The sequence below is a fragment of the Protopterus annectens genome, chromosome 3.part0 (assembly GCF_019279795.1).
Source record: "Protopterus annectens isolate FY-2018-M chromosome 3.part0, PAN1.0, whole genome shotgun sequence".
In the NCBI taxonomy this organism is placed as follows: Eukaryota; Metazoa; Chordata; order Ceratodontiformes; family Protopteridae; genus Protopterus; species Protopterus annectens.
In genome coordinates, this window is record NC_056731.1 from 1,654,921,600 (window position 1) to 1,654,939,423 (window position 17,824).

A 17,824-nucleotide genomic window follows, 5' to 3' on the forward strand; every position below is an offset into this window, starting at 1 on the left:
CACTTACTATATTTTTTCAGTAACATCCCAATATCCATTTCCAGGTTACTTTACAAGACGTTGGCAGTGGTAGACTTGGCATCCGTCAGAACCCTACAGGCCCACGCTAATACATTGTCCATTAAATGTAAATATCCATCCACTGTAAATGGCAAGAAGCTATGTCTTAAATCTACTTCTGGCATGCGTACCCAAGTATTAGGTTTTGAAACAAAGAAACATATTCTCCACAGTCTGCAAGTCTCTGTCTTTAATAATCATCTACTGTTGCAGCACTTCCAACACATAAAGCACACACATACACACTAAAATCCTCAACATTTAAAAAATGACATTGTGCCCACTTGATTTGCCAGTATTGATGATCCGCCAAAGCTATGCTTACTGTTGTCCAATCTACCACTGCTTAGAACCCACCAATGAAAAAACAGTACTAGGTGCTTTTTTGTTTGTCTGAAAAAACAATACAACTTTATATGCTACAGTCCCACATAGTCAGTCCACTACTGACCCATTAACCCTAGGCTGCTGTCTCATTCTTACGCCCTGGAACTGCATTACCTTGGATGACCACTTTTATTTCCTAAGCAAAAGACACAAATTGGAAGATGAGGCAAAAATCCAGACATTCTTTGAAAATCCGTACAGTTAAGAGGTATGAGTTCATGTTCAATACAACACTCTCCCTATCAGGAAAGCCACAATGTAATGAAAGTGCACTCAATGTATGATATATTTATGAGCTAACTTGTTTATGTTCAGTAGGTAGACTGATCATTGTTAGCCTCTTTCTGCATGCGTCTCTCTCTGTCATGCACACATATACACACACACTCTTCTACTTTCACCCACACAATTCTGCTTTCATGCATGCACTCACTCACTCCGTACTTACCTATTAACACAGGTAATTGCTGTCCCTTTCAAAGGCAACAGTGGCAAATCCATACATGAGTCCCTCTTCAGCGAGAACACACACACACACTGCTTGTTCGGCGCAAAATAATAGCGTAAACACACTGACCCTTTTCTGGCTCAAAAACAAAACTAGAAGGGTGCTTTGGCGTATGCGCACACGACATTAGCGTTACAGGTCACGGGAGCGAAAAACACGAAACAAAAAAAGTGTTTTGGGGCATGCGTACATCGATGTTGCAGTTAGAGGTTGAGGGCCGGATGGAAGAGCTCTGAGGGCCACATGCGGCCCACAGGCCGCAGGTTGGACACGTCTAAGTTATTGCTTATTCTAGATATTTATAACACTTTTATTGTCTGCTGCATACTTTTTACTGTAATTTAACCCTGGTAGTAGATCAGCCCTGAATTTAATGATCCAATAAATTTCTCTAGTTTCAGTGTAGTTATAAATGTCACTTATGTGCATGGATAGGGTCCTTTGTGTAGTTGGACTAATGGGATATACTCTTGAATAACAGAGTAAACTCTTGAGGTTCTTCTTGTTACTGCCAGTGTCTATTGAAAACATCCTTAACTGCTCCTATGTCTCTAGTGTAATAGATAGATGGACTGTCCTTCACAATATTTGTATAGACAAAGCCGGGTGCATACTGGAGCAGTGTAACAATGTGTTCTGGTAATTTATCTACATGGATGTCCAAGAAGGATGGTAGTGTATGACCATTCCATGGTGAACTTCAGAAAAGTAATGGAATTATTCACCTGTGTGAAAACTTTTCTAACTTGCAGGTGTACCCTTCCAGATGAAAAAGGGTACAAATTCTCTGTACAAATCATTCTGAAACAATTTATTGGATCATTAAATTCAGGGCTGATCTACAATTTTATGTATTTCATTGATTGCATAGTAGTATTATGACTTACATTTTATTGTTCTACTTGTATGTCATAAACAAATATATTTTTAAATGGACTTTTAAATTAACTTTATTTAAATACTCTTCAATGTTATTTTGTAATAAGGTCTGAAGAAGCTATGTTATAGCTTTTTTTTTTTTTTTTTGAATCTCAGTACCCTTCATTGTTTTGCTCAGCGGTCGTTGATTTTATTTTATTTTATACTTTTTACTGTATTTTATAACTATAAACTAATCTGCACGGTTGTACTAAAATTGTCTGCCTCACAGGGCTTGATAAATAAGGTTTTTACTGTCACACTGTTTGTAAATCTTTTCTAGTTAGTTTCACTGTGTGTAAGGTATCATCTGGAAATTTTCTCTATTTGTTAAACATCTGTTTGTTTGTTCTGATTTCCTGCCAGTGAGTGTATCATATAACTGATTTAGTTTCCCACCTCTCCCCCTATTAGTTTCTTGTTCTTATATTTGGTGGCTTTGCAGTTGCCCACCCCTACTGTAAATTTGATCTGGGACACTCCTCCCACTCTAGTGTCATTAGCTCATTCTACCTAATACAGAGAGAGAACATGTGAGAAGACCAACCCAGTAAGTTTCTTTCTTTATTTATTTATTTATTGACATTTGTTAACCGGGTTTGTCCAACTGGGCTTGTGGCCCATTTTCAGTGGAGACCCGAGGAGAAAAGCTCCAGTAATACATTTTAAAACAAGTACAGTTTTAAACAATATTGATATAATAGCAGTTATAGCAAAACGATTCACATATGTTGGGTTACATGCATAAAGTTATAGTTGCATTAAAAAGAAGCTAAGTAACAATTTTACATTGATATAGTTCAACAGGTCAACAATAAACATTTTTTGTTTGTATAAAATTGTGCAAATGCATAGTAGTCACATTGGAGAGAGAGAGAGGTGTAATGAGGTACTAAGTATGGTCCTTTTGAGGGTACATAAAGGGAAGGAAGACTAGGTAGTGTCATGGCAAGGGCAGGTTCTGGAATTGAGAAAATAAGCTTTTAGTTAATTTTTAAAGTGTGAGGTGTGGGAGACTGAACGTAAGTCAAGGGGAAGTTTGTTCCAAGCATGGGCAAGGGAGTGTTTGTAGAGTAGTTTGCCTACTGACCTTTTTGGGTGGTAATTATCAAGTAATTGTTGATTAGAAGTACGGAGGGTCCGAGATGGGATGTAGATGGAGACTAAGGAAGATAGAGATGGGCAGAAGGAGGGTTTATAAAGAATAGAGTGTAGCATATGAAATTGATAATATAGCAGAAACTGGGGAAGTTTAAGCCATTGAAGAGAGTTTAAAGAAATGCAGTGGTGTGAGTTGTATGGGGAGTTAGTAATGAATCTGGCTATTTTATGGTAAGTCTGTTGCAGTTTGTTTAGAGTGGAGGCCTGGATATTGGTAAGAACTGGGGCAGTGTATAAGAGGGAGGGGAGGAGGAGTGCCTGACCCAGGGTAAGTCTAGATTCAGGGGTTAGGAATTTTTTGTTCCGATATAGGAGACCTAGTTTCTGGTTTGTTTTTTTTATACATTGGAGTGTGTGTAGGTTGAACTTGAGTTCGTCATCGATAATGACCCCTAGGAGTTTTGTGTGGGTGTCAGGTTGGATGTTTGTATTGTTAGAAGATGTAATAAAAAGGAGGTTTTGTGATGAGAAAGAGAACGGGGAAGGAAAAGTAGGAGTTTGGTCTTTTTGGGATTTAGGATCAATAGGTTCTGAGAGAGCCATTGTTCAGTGGATAGTAGGGCCTGTTGGGTCAGGGAGTGTAGTTCAGGAATGTTATTTGAGATGGATATAACTGTGGAGTTGTTGGCATACTGAATAAAGGAGGATTCTTTGCATGAGGTGTAAAGATCATTGGTGAAGATGTTAAACAAAAGGGGTCCCAATATGGAGCCTTGGGGAACACCAGTGGAGATGGGAAGGGAAGGCGAGGAGGATGAGAGCCATTTGACAAATTGTTCCCTGCCAGATAGGTAACTATTAAACCAGGCAAGTGCGGAGGGGGATAGGTGAAGATTTGTGAGTTTGGATAGTAGTAGAGGATGAGAGACAGTATCAAAGGCTTTGGAGAGATCTAGGAAGAGACAGGAAATTAGTTTATTGTTGTCTAGGGCCTCTGCAATGATATGAGTGAAGGAGAGGAGGGTAGTGGTGGTGGTGCTGTGGTGGGGACAAAATCCATGTTAGGTAGGGGTAAATAAGTGGTGTGTGAGGAGGTGATTGAGAAGCTGTGAGTGAATACATTTTTCTAATATCTTGGAGAGGGGGGACAGAATGGCAATGAGTCAGTAGTTTGAGGGATCAGTGGAGTTTCCACCTTTATGAAGAGGGATAGTGAAGAAAGATTTCCAAAGGGTGGAGACAGTTAATTCCAGAATAGATCAATTAATTAGTATAGATACAGGATAGGCAATTGAGTCAGCAGCAAGTTTGAGGAATGTAGGAGATAGATTGTCAGTGGAAGGAGAGCAAGGTTTTAGCTTGAGTAGTAGAGATTTGATGCAAGTAATGGGAACTGACTCAAAAGAAAACAAAGTTGTGTTAGTGGGACTTGGAGAGGTGGGTGTTGAAGTAGAGTTTGGCTTAGAGGTTACCAGATTTTGGATGGAAGAGATAAAGTGTTTATTCAGGAGGGTAGCTGTTTCCTGAGAGGAAGAGTTAGGGTATGGGGAGGGATTAGAGGGCTTTCCAGGATAGAGGATGTTGTTGAGAGTTTACCAAAATTTTCGAGGATTGGATTTGTTGTTAAGCTGAGCAGAGCTATAGTATAACTTTTTGTCATTAGTTGTATGTTTTTTTGCAAGGTTCCTCAGCCTGTATTTTTGAAGAAAATGTGGTTGTTTAGTTTTAGTCCAGGTTTTCAAGCATGATCTCTTTGTTTCATAAGGGACCTAGTCTCTTTGGAGAGCCAGGGAGCATGGTTTGATTTTACTCTGATCTTCCTAGAGGGAGCTAAGGAGTTTAGAGTATTCATGAAGATGCTATTGAAAGTGCTTACAGCATCATTTAGGGGGAGGTGTTTTAGGATGGATCAATTTATGCTGTGGGGAATGGAGTTAAATTGGGATGAAATGAAAGTCGACAGTTTTCAACAGTCTTTGATAAGGTGGGGTTTAGGAATATGGGAGTAGTGTCTTAAGATGGTGGTAGGGAGATGATCACTGAGGGGGTCAGGTAAGGTGGTGTGATTGTGGTATTGCTGGGGGGAATTGGTAAGGATCCAGTCTATGATGGAGCTGGAAGTGGAATTTTTATGGAAGCAAGTGGGAGAAGTTATAAGTTGGTGGAAGCCGTGTAGATGGATACTGAGTTGGGGGGAGTCAGTTGTGAGTTTGGACCAATCAATGATGACATCACCAAGGATAAGTGTCTCATATGGTATGTTGTGGGAGAACCAGGATAGGATGTTTTCAAGAATGGGCAGATTGCTACCAGGAGGAAGGTAGATAGAGGCAATTGCAAGTTTTTTGCGGGGATTCAGATGGCAGTTAAGGATGATGATTTCAGCTGGGAGGAAATCAGGAAATGGGGAAGGGTATGGTGAGAGGTTAAGAACATTTGAGTAGAGGATGGCCATGCCACCACCTTTTTTTACAGGTCTATCAGATCGGAAGATATTATAACCTGATGGGAGTATTTCACTATTTGAGATTTGTGGCTTGAGCCAGGTTTCAGATAGGGAGAGGATGTGATGGGGTATTGAGAGCTATCCATGAGTGCAGCTCAGTGACTTTATTTGCTAGACTCTGAATATTCAGTGAATAAATAGTTAAGTATTTGGATGGAGATGAGTGTTGTGACTGAGGTTGTTGACTGTTAGAGGAGTAAGATGGGGGCAGTGTAGAGGTAGTTTTGGAGAAAGAAGAGGGGCCAGGGTTTGGATGGATATCTCCAGAACAAAATAGGTTTTTAGTGAGGAGAGAGTGTGTAGTAGATGCTAGATGGAGTTTGTATAGTTTTGGCTTACCTTTGTGGGAAGGTTTAAAAACCTGTATTATGGATAGTTTATATAGACTTGAGGTAGAGGTAGTAAAGAGATTAGGGGAGATAGTAAAAGATAAAGTAGCTGCATATATGTTGTATGAGTGAGAAGTTGGTGAACATAGGAGTGGGTCAGAGAGACTGGAATGGTAGGAGGTGGAGATAGAGAGAATAAGGAGTAATGTAGAAGACATTAGAAAATAATACATGGAATAAAATATGGTCAGATAGAGTAGGTAGAGAGACAGTGGTATAGTGGAAGTGGTGTTGACAAGATTGACAGATTAGTAAGGTGGTTGTGGCAATAGGCAGGAAGTGGAATTGTAGTGGCTAGTGGGACAGTAAGGGGAGGGATAGTTAAGTATAAAGGTAATTGTAATGGGGGTGTTGGAATGGGGGTAGGGTAGGGGAGCGAAGTGAGCCCGAGGGTAGCTATTTAATTATCTTCTGCTCTTCCTTTCTCCCTTTCCACTTTACTAAAAAAAAAAAAAAACTTTGCTAGAATCTCCCTGTGTTCTGACTGATGAGCTTCTCAGCTGATAAGTATATTTTTTGGCACTTTGTAACTGTTCAGAGTTGAATAAAACATAAATTGAATTCAGTTCAGAATTCATTCATTTTGAATAAATTGCATTTATTTAAACTGTATTTGCTTTAATACTGCTACACACTCAACACTGCACTTGAATTGTTTTTAGTGCTTTTTTAGCTGCTTTTCTGTAAATAAAAAAAAATTCTAAGCTTGTTTCCCACCTTTCCTGTAACTAGTCTAGTCCAGATACAGATTGCTGTATCCAGGACTGTTTGTAAGCTTCTGAGGCCCTCAAGCCTTTCTGTGTTGGAGGGAAATGTTCTAGCTTATTAGTGGGAGTGGTAAGCACTAGGTAGCCTATCTACCACAAGAGGAGTGGTTTCTGGCCCAGAAATTATAGTTTGTTGGCTGTTTAGGCAGTTTTTCCATCTCTTTCAACTTTCTGGTTTAAAAGCCTGTGTTTGCGCTTGATTCCCGCCTTTCTTGTAACTAGTCTAGTCCAGATACATATTTGCTGTATCCAGGACTGTTTGTAAGCTTCTGAGTGCTGCCAAAGTCTGCTCTTCAGTTTTTCCCATAGATCTGCTAGTTCTCTCCTCTCCTGCACTTCTACTAGCTTATTAGTCTAGCACTTTACCAGACTTCTTGTAGCAATTATCGTAGCACACAAAAGTGCTACCAGCACAAAATGTTCTACAAGGAAATAGCTCCAGTACTTATTATTAATGCCAACCCCTACAGGCATGTCTAAAGGTCAGTACCCTGTGCTTTCTCCTATTAACCTGGTGAACTTGGGCATCCTGAGGCAGTGCAGCAACTGCCTCATGTACACTGACAACCCTCTCCTCTTACCTCCCAATACTCAGACTTGCAAGAAATGCACTTATATATCCAAATTGGAAGCCATGCACTCTCCAGCCAAGACCAGAATAGCTGGTCAAGAGGAGAAGGTCAACACTTGCACCACACCACATGGAACACATAGCCTTCCAGAACACACACCAGCACTGCCTTCACATAAAAACACAAACCAAACACCTACCTTCACGGAGGCTCTCAATAAAAATCTACCCAAACAGCAGAGACCTTCAAGACAGAAATGCACTCAACCACCACAACACAACACTAATCATGAGACACATAACTCTCCTAAACTGTGCCAATCAAACAAAGCCCCTAAGGCAAAACAACATGCGCAACACACTAGTCATAGGTGACTTGATAGTGAGGCACACTGATGTCCCACTCACAAGGTTGAATTAGAAGGAAGTAAAAGTCAGCTGCCTGTCAGGTGCCAGGATCTGCCACATAATGCACGCACTCAGGTCCCTCAACAACAGGTACAAATATGACTCTCTCATTGTACATGTGGGTGTGAATGACCTGAGATGTACCTCCATGGACTACATGAAAAGAGACATGGAGGAGCTCTTGGATTATGTAGCCCAGGTGGGTATGACCCTAGCCCTGAGCAGCATCCTACCATCACCCAGAATGATATGATAGTACAAGCAGAAAATGATTGAGTTCAACAATTGACTAAGTTTCTGGTGTCATACTAAGGGGATCCAGTATCTGTCTGCCTGGGATGACCTGATTGACAGACCTCAATGCTTTGCCAGAGATGGCCTGCATCTGTCACCCCTGGGCTTCCGGATACTAGCCAAGGCTCTTGCCACCCCTATAGTGCCTTTTTTAGGTGGTGTTCCAAAGACCAAATTACCACCATAACAGCCACAGACAAATGCAATCTGAGGGTCATGCTGCTCAATGCTAGAAGTCTAAATCTCAAAATGCACTCACTGGAAGCACTCCTTAAAATGGAGAAATCAACATTTGTGTCATAACAGAGACCTCGTTCAAGGCAGCAGAAAGCACCGCTGCACTACCAGGCTATAACTCATTCCACACTTTTCATCCTCAGAACTTGGACCGAAGCTCCAAAGGTGGTGGTGTTTCCATATTCATAAAGGATGCACACACCTCCAGACTGGTAACCCAACATAACACATCTGAGATACTTAAGCTGCAGCTAACATTGGGTAAGACAGCGATTCAGGCCATAGCCTGCTATAGGTCCCCAACCATGTCCCAAGACTCAGACTCCACATTCCTAAGCACCCTGGAGAATATTAGGGTGCAACTTAACACTCTCATATTGGGTGACTTTAACTACCGGTCCATTAACTGGGAAAACTATTCATGTACTAATACACTTGCCCAACATTTCCTGGAATATATTAATTCCAATGCCCTGGACCAGCTCGTTCTTACCCCCATTAGAGGTAGTAACACCCTTGATCTGGTGATTACTAACATGGGCGACCGTTGCTCTACACCAATAGTCAACTCCTCCCTGGTTAGATCCCACCACAAACTAATCACCTTGGAAATCCATACCCCCCCTCCAAAGGTAACCACCATGAAAAACTTCTCCAAAGCTAACTTTGGGATCCTAAAAACAGAGGTGGGTAACTTCACGGTACCCAAGCAAATGGAGAATAGTTGCATGACTGCTGAATCATGCACCAATGCACTGTAAGAACACGTACACAAATGCTTGGATCTCACTATACCCAATAGAACCAAGACACTCTTCTCCAAAAAAAGGAAGCCAATCTGGTGGTCCCCTGCCATAAACAAACTCTACAACAGAAGGGGGAAACTGATGTGAAATAAGGTGAAGTCCCAAGACTGGAAAAACTCCCTAATCACCCTCAACAAAAGTTGAGATCCTTCATCAAATCCTGTAAAGCTAACTATAAAAACAGAATTGCAGCAGATAGCAAAGACAACCACAGCCTTCTATAATTATGTAAAGAATCTCCACAGCAATACCCAGAGTTGCTCTGAGCTACTGCACAATGGTACCTCCTATACTGAGCCAACAGATATTGCCAATATACTGGCCAACAAATTCAGTGCCAACTTTACCCCCCCCCAAGGGACCAGTCAGTATACCAGTAGATTGCCAGACACCCAGTATTACACTGCACAGGTTAAAACAGCACTGTTCAAGGCCAAGAATACAGCTTCTATGGGACCTGACAATATCCCTGGCTGTGTTCTACATGAACTACAGAGTGAACTGGCACCTCACCTGTGTGCCCTGTTCAATCACAGCCTTACCTCAGTCTTTCTCTACCGAATGGCGCACTGCTACAGCCATCCCTCTCCACAAAGAAGGAGCGAGTACAGACCCTGGGAACTATCTCCCCGTTAGCCTGATGAGTCTGACATGCAAAGCTATGGAATGCATCATCATGGACCTAATAAACAAGAATATAGGGAATCTCCAAACTCTGGATCCCACACAGTTTGGTTTTCTGAAGGGTAGACAATGTCTGCTCAACTTGGTCAACTTCTTTGAGTAAATATTGTGGGAAGAAATAGCCAGGGAATTGTTATGGCTAGGCTTGTGTAGGTCCTAGGGCCGATAGCCTAGTACCAACCTATGAACCTATGAGTCATTCACCAGAGCTGTGGACGAAGGCAAGGTGATTCATATAGCCCACCTTGATCTGGCCAAGGCCTTTGGTACCATTCCCCATTCAGGAATCATACAAAAACTCACTAAACTAGGCATCAACCCCTATATCACTAGGTGGGTTGCAAACTGGCTCACAGGTAGAACCCACAGTGTGAAAGTCACTGACTCCAAGTCAGACTGCCAACCAGTCACGAGTGGAGTCCCAAAGGGTTCGGTCCTGGGTCCTCTCCTGTTTGGTATCTACTTCTCTGAAGTCCAGGCCAACATGAAGTGACTCTGGCTGACAAAGTTTGCAGACAATTGCAAGTTGGGAGCTATTGTTAACTCCCCAAGTGATGTTGACCTCCTACAGAAAGGCCTCACTGAGACAAATGACTGGTGTCAGAACCATGGCCTTGAGCTCAATGCCAAAAAATGTGTTGTCATCCCATTTGGGAAAAACCTGGTTCCCATGAATTACCACATCGATGGCAATCCACTGAACACAGAAGGCATTATAAGAGATCTGGGAACACAGGTTGACAGCAACCTCTCTTTTGACTACCACATTACCACTGTGGTCAGAAAGTCCTTTTATGTGGCACATCTCATTACTAAGGGTTTTGCATCCAAGAAGTAAGAGGTCATTGTCTCCCTCTACTCTTCCCTCATTAGGCCAATCATTGAGTACAATGCCCCATTTGGCATGAACCTCACTAAACACCTGCAACAACTGGGGAGGCTGCAAAAGTACCTCACTAAAAGGATCATAGGCCTTAAACATGTGTCCTATATGGACAGACTCAGAAAACTCCAACTATTCTCTGTCATATAGCGTACTTAGAGGCGATCTCAGCTTGACTTACAAAGCCATGTCTGACCCAGCTCTGTTAGAAATGCTACATCTAAAGGAATCCCAATCGCTCCACACCACACACTCCAGAGACCTCAACCTCATTAGCACAATCAACCGAACATGCTGGAGGAACAGGTTCATAACCCAGAGACTGCCCATGCAATGGAATAGACTTCCCAAACATGTCAAGCAGAACACCTCACTGGCCTTCTTCAAGAGAAATCTTGATGAGTGAATGGGAAATAGGAAATTCACCTCAGGGTTCACTCCAGTGGCTTTACTTGACAGAGGCACTGGGATTTAAGGTCAGGTGGCACGATGCCAGGGTAATCCTATGGGCTAGGCTTGCAAAGGCTCCAGGTCCATTAGCCTCGTACACACCTATGAACCTATGAACCTATATGCATGCATATATTGATATATCTGCACAATGTACTCAATTTGAAGTTTTATCATACCCATTTCTGTGATCTATTATAGGTTCATAGGTTGGTATTGGGCTCTCTGCCTGAAGGCATATATTAGCCCAGCCACATTGTGCGGTATTCACCGCCCCTTTAGTAGTTCCCTAGACCCTTGCACTAGCAGCTAGTACCCTTGGCCCCTATCTAGTAGTGCTGTTGGTGTGATCCCCGGTGTGAACTTTCTGTTACCCATCCACTCATCAAGGTTCCTCTTGAAGAGTGATAGTGAGGGGCTCTGTTCTTATGTAGATCGGGATCCTGTTCCATAGTAAGGGAAGTCTCTGTGAAGGGAATCTATCCCTCCAGCATGTTCTATTCATTGTTGTGTTGAGGTTTATATCCCTAGAGCGTGTAGCTCAAGTAGATTTGGTTTTGCTAAGATGGAGCATGTTCAACAATTCTGGGTTGGACATGGCTCTGTACGTTAGACAGAGATCGCTTCTGAGAAAGCGGTATGCAACAGAGAACAGTCTTAGCTTTTTCAATCGTGCTGCATAGGGCAACTGTTTGAGGCCAGTAATCCTCTTGGTTAGGTACCTCTGTGGTCTCTCCAGCTGCTGGAGATGTCTAGCCAGGTACATTCCAATTGGTGCATTGTACTCAATAATGGGTCTGATGAGGGAAGAGTAGAGGGGCACCATTACATCTTTAGATCTTGATGCAAACCCTTTCGTGATCAGATGGGTCACATAGAAGGATTTTCTAACCACTTTGGCAACATGGTTATCAAAGGAAAGCTGACTATCTACTTGGGTCCCTTTGTATTGTTAGGATAATTAAGAAATGCAAGGTGGTCTGCTGTGAAACACATTGTCTGCAGATTTAAGAAATACGTTTCATCACAAATTGGAAGCCACAAGTCATAAGCCAAATTCCCTAATCCTACAATACAAGATAATCCAAGATTTGAGAGAACAGACCACCATGTATTCGTTTTATCAAATCTTTTCCTGTGTTTCATCTACCATTGTTTACCATTGATATCAGTGAATTATGTTAATCGGCTAAGCTCTCCAATGCAGTGTCAGTGGTGCAACAAATCATGCACTCACCTTTGTACAGATGTTGGGGGTTCTACTCCTATATCAGCTAGATAGATTGCTATCTCTGCAGTGCTGCATTTCTGAGTGTGTTGTCTTTTGGATGCAACATTAAACTGAGGTCCCATCTGCTTGAGTTGGTGGTATGTCTGGTGGATGTCCAAGATCCCATGGCACCTATTAAAAAGATGTGGTAAAGTTTTCCATTGCCCTCACAAAATTTCCCTTAGTAGTATGAATACCACCATAGATCTCCCCTAAAAAGAAGCCACAAGCTTAGTAGTACTAAAGTAGTCAACAAAGGATAAATAAACACTGAATAATGCTTTAGGTAGTTTCTGTAGTTTTTTTGTGAATGAAATGTTACACGGGTAGTTCATTATTATAACTTTGAAGTATTTTTAGTATTTTTTGTAGTCTGTTAATTTTTTTGATAGGGTAGTGTTGGTTAAATCTTACTTTAACTTTTTATTTTAGGAGCATTGTGAAGTTATGTTAAGATATGTTATGGTTTAGTTACATTTTTAGTTGGGTTATTTTCAGTTAGTTTAAATAATTAGCAGCCAGGTAAATTGGTAATGTCATTTTCAATAGATTAGTTCTGGTATTTTATTTTATTTGGATTTTTATTTTTTATTTTAATGTCTTTTTTCATTCTACTACGAATAAAATTCATTTCTATGGTGTTAACTTAGGTGGGTAGTGCTGCTTTTGAAAATCTCTTCATGTGTTTTTTGTTTGCAATATTGAAAGTTACATTTTTACACCAAAGTTAAAGAGATATGTAGATGTTATACTTTTATTTTATTTTATTTTATTTTATTTTATCTTTCTCTTTAAATGTAAGTGTAGAATTAGGTTGGGCTATTTGTTTTAGTTCCACTATGGATTGTGAGGTTATACTTGTGTTAGATGTTTGTGGGTACAATATGTGAAGTGTTAAATTTGTTTTTTTTTAGCCAGTAACTAGTAAGTAGTTTTGATAACATACCTAGGACACAGAAAAAAAATCCTGATATTGCACCACTGGTAGCAGTTAAACGCATTTTCATTATACCCTTTAGCAGTTGTCAATCAAGATGCATATTTCTAGCTATACACGTGAACATACAAAGACCAGTTCTCTAACAGGTCTGTGCAAGTGTTTCTGTTAACGATTATGTAGTTGACATTTTACAATACCTGTACTCTCTTTGTTCCATGTGTTGCAGATGTAACTCTCTGTTGATGTATATTGTACCTACAAATCAGGTAGTGTGCTCCTTAAGTTCTGTCATTGTTTCTTCTCTGTGAAATCAACCTTAAACCTTTTCCCATTTCATCTGCCAGCAGTATCGTTGCCCCATTTTACTTTCCCTCTTTATCTCCATTTCTTTCAGTTAAATGTGATGCAGTATCCATATCATATCTCCCACCTCATTTATGCGTGTCAAGATAATAGTCTTTCCTTATACCATATACAAGCCCTCAGCCTCCCTTACCATTGGTAATTGGATTATATGTGTTTTTTTAACCAGATTAAACTTGTTTCTTTCTTTTGGCCAACAAAACTGAAACACTAGTTCAGACCTGGTTCACCATCACTCTGTATAATATAAAAATAATCACAACTTTTCCATTGGTTATGGCATTTTATCCATGATTGGAACTCTTCACCTAGGTGGACAAATTCTGGATGAACAAACTATAAATAAGACTGGGTAAATGGTTTGGACTACCCAGTTGTGATTTTAACTGTATGTAGTACAACTATTTTTGAAAACATTTTTTTTTCTGTAACTAGGTTAATGTTAATTTTTAATGTTTATATAAGTATGTCGCTTAATAGAGCTATTTCCATGAGCTGTGTAGTTCTGCTGTTGAAGGCCAGCAAATCAGATCTGAGATAGCAACTGCCCATGCATATACACACATGCATAGGTATGCCCAGTCAGTAAGTGGTGGGGCTATAGTCTGTGTCACTGACAATGAATATGGAGGCATTAAAAGCAAAATATAAAGCATTGTAGAACTCCTCATTCTTGCTATGCAGGTATGTTCATTTCCCACAATTTTATTTTAGGGTGTGGATGGCAGACATAATTGAGGCTGTTTTTTTTTTAACTGAATTATTTAAACAGATCTTCTTGTGGTGTGACTGTAGTTTGCCACTGCCAAAAAAGACTACATTAATATAATATTTTTGAATCTGATGTTATTCTTAACATAAGAATTTCTTCCACACCTTTGGAATCTATCCCTCTAGACAGATATTTTCATATATCAGAACACAATGAGGAACTGTAGTAGATAGTTACATATGTACATAGTGCCAATATAATACTTCTCATAGAAGCTTTGGATGTTATTTGACAAGTATAGTGTTTTTATTATATATCCAGTAGGTGGTGCAGTTATAGTAAACATGTTTGGTGGACTATTTGCTCTATGGAAATTAGATTGAGATTAGGTTTAGATGGGGGATGAGTAGCTGAGCAATGTTTATCCTGGGAGTCACAGGAGCATAACCAGGAATCCATATAGTATGCTTTGAGAAGTTTTTGGATTTGGTAGAGGAGCAGATGGAGTTTAGGTGGTAAGGTAACTGGTAATAAGTTAGTTCTGTACTTCTTCCTGATGGGTCCAGCTGCCTCTATGCAGCTATTAACATGATTGTATAAGGCTTCTGTGGACATTTCTGTGTAGACAGCAGTGTTCTCAGGTCTTATGGGGGCTTTAAATTTTGCCAGGCTATCAGTTAATAGTAGGGAGTTAGCCTTCAAATAGTTGCTGAACATTCCAGGGTTAGCTGGGATTCGGGGTTTTATTTTTACTTTAAAGGAAACCATTTTGCAGTCTGACCTTACCAGAGAAGGCATTACACTAGTGGGTGTGCAGCACTCTCACATATTAGTGAAGACCAGATCCAGGGAGCTTGTGATTGCAATATGCAGGAATCTGTTTGCCTGAATGTTTGGTGTCGTATGATTCCCAGTTAATAGTGGGGTAATTAAAGTCACCCATGAATATAGTATTGAGTTGGATGGTGAATGTTTCCAATAAGTTTAAAATACATGTTATGGGTTTCCTGGGTCATAGAGGGAGACCTATAGCTTGCAAGGAAGTAGAATGCTATTTTGCCTATGGTGATTTGAATGTGGAGAAGCTCAAGTGCATAGTCCTGTTTGACTAGTTTTGAGGTATATTTATTTCTGATATAAATCAAGATGCCTCCACCTTTTTCCCTGTCTACGTAGCAACTGGTCTAAATGTGTGGAAATCATTATAGCCTTGCACTGTCTGTGTGCTTTGTGCAGCTTTAAACCATGTCACAGTAACCGCACAGGCATCAGTATGCTCTAGGATGAGGACAGCTTGTAAGTAGTGGAGTTTCCTATTTAGATTCCTAGCATTGAGCAGTAACACCTTTAGATTTTCTTGGTTTTGATTTGATATGTCAGAAGTGCTTTCAGTTGGGCATTATCTAAAAAAGGCACTATGGAGAAGGACAATGTTATAGCTGATATTCGAAAGGCTAGAGGCGAGAGGTGCAGACCATCCCTGGCAAAGCAGCGTGGTCTGTTAACTATTTCCTTCCATGCTGACAAATATTTCACTCACTTAGAATGACACCAGAAAATAAGCCAATTATTAAAGTCAGTCATCTTCTGTTCACATTTTGGCATCATCCTTGGAGAAGGTAAAATGCTGTTGAATGCTAGGCTCATACCAGCCTGGGACACATATTCTGAGATGTACATGATGTCTCTCTTCATATAGTTTAGGGAGACATCTCAGGTCATTTATACCCATATGGACTATGACTGAGTCATACTAATGGAGGGCAAAGGCAAAAAATCAGGCACAACTTCTAAATATTAGAACAATTGACTGAAAAGTTAATAGTACAAAGTTTTGCATCAGCCTGAATTTTCTAACAATAAGAAATTTGCAGCTTTAATGTCTGACATTGTTGTCTAATTGTAAACTTTAGTCATTTTTCAGAAAATCAGACATTTTATGAGGGCTAGAGCAAAAGTATTAGGCAAAAACATGGGCAGTCTACAAAATAAGTGTCAGCTGAAACCTGTGACGGAGACTTCTTAGCAATGTCAAATGTAAGCTACATATATAAACAATACTACCTAGCAGGCTAGGCTTTAATGGGAAGCAGTAGAAATGTCAGAGAATCAGTTGTGCCTGGTACTTAAACAAAGAAATATTTTTTTGATGTTTTTCATTTCATAGCAAGCATAGTCCTGAAAGCTAGTGCTATGTTAGAAAAATGAGCAAAGTACAATGAATCTCCATGCAATAATGTTAATAAACAAGTATGCAACCTCTCTTAATATTTTGCATCTTTATTTTAATAAATGTTTTTCATCTGAGAGATTTTGTGGTCAAAAAATATATAGCTGGAAGAATGTTACTGATTACTTTCCCTCCCTGACATTTATTGAGCTTTCCGTTTACAAACCCTGTACTTATGAAAACTGTCAGAGTATGTGTATTGTGCAATACACTTTGGTTGTATGCATTACTGGTGATCACAAAATGCAGACAAATGTAAAAAAAAGCATAGGAATATGGTGGGGCAAGACAGCAGTGACTTCATAGTCCCAGGTATTCAGAAAGGAAATACTAATTTGTTGCTACATGGTTGTGCTGAATGTAATCTTTCAGTTTTCCTTTTTATTCTGGTTCACTGATGTCATGTATTTCATTCACGATCTTTAAATGATTATTATTGTGCCGGGTCAGACATACAGATACATTTTATGTGATTGATTAAAAAAAGAGGAATAATAATTTCCACTAGCCTTAACCAGTACAGCTGGAGAATGGTTGCCTAGGTGACATAGTTAGAACATGATTATTGCCTGATGACAAGGAAAAGTTGCTGGCACATTTTACTAGCCTGGCATCTGCTGAAGTTTAATGTACCACAATCGAATGCCCAAAGACCTGACACATGAAAGCAAGTAAATGAACCATTTTTAAAAAATAATTATGCATGCAGTGATAGTCACACACCCTCTTATAGATAGAAGGATGCTGCAGGAATACCAAAAAATGTTTAAGATTTATCTATAGGCAACTGACAGGAGGTTAATATTACATCTTACAATATATAATTCCACTCTATATAAACATCTTGTTTTTATAAATAGTGTAAATTAATTTGTACAACACTTTGGTAAATTCTTATGTCCAAAAGCTTGCCTGATCATCATTTTCATAATGTGCGACAAATGCAATGTTATTTAGGCATTCATTGGTACAAACTTCCTTCTGAAACCAGGTACTTATGCTTTATGGATCATGCTAAATCAACAAACAGGCATAGAACATTTAGGAAAATAACTGTCTTAGTTAATTTATTTTATCTTAATAATGTTATTTAAAAAACTCTCCAATTGACCAGGTTTCAACTCTTTGGAGACCTAGGGTCATAGGACACTAGGAGATTACCCGGAGGTCATTTCAAGCCTAGCCGTTTCATCCCAATGTAATACCATATAAATCCTATTTAATACCCAAGACTGCATTTAGTAATGACTGCCCATGTCCAGGAGGGTTGTGGGCACTATACTCAGTAAGAATTCACAGTGCCCCATCCACTCATCCAGGTTCCTTTTGAACAGTGTCAT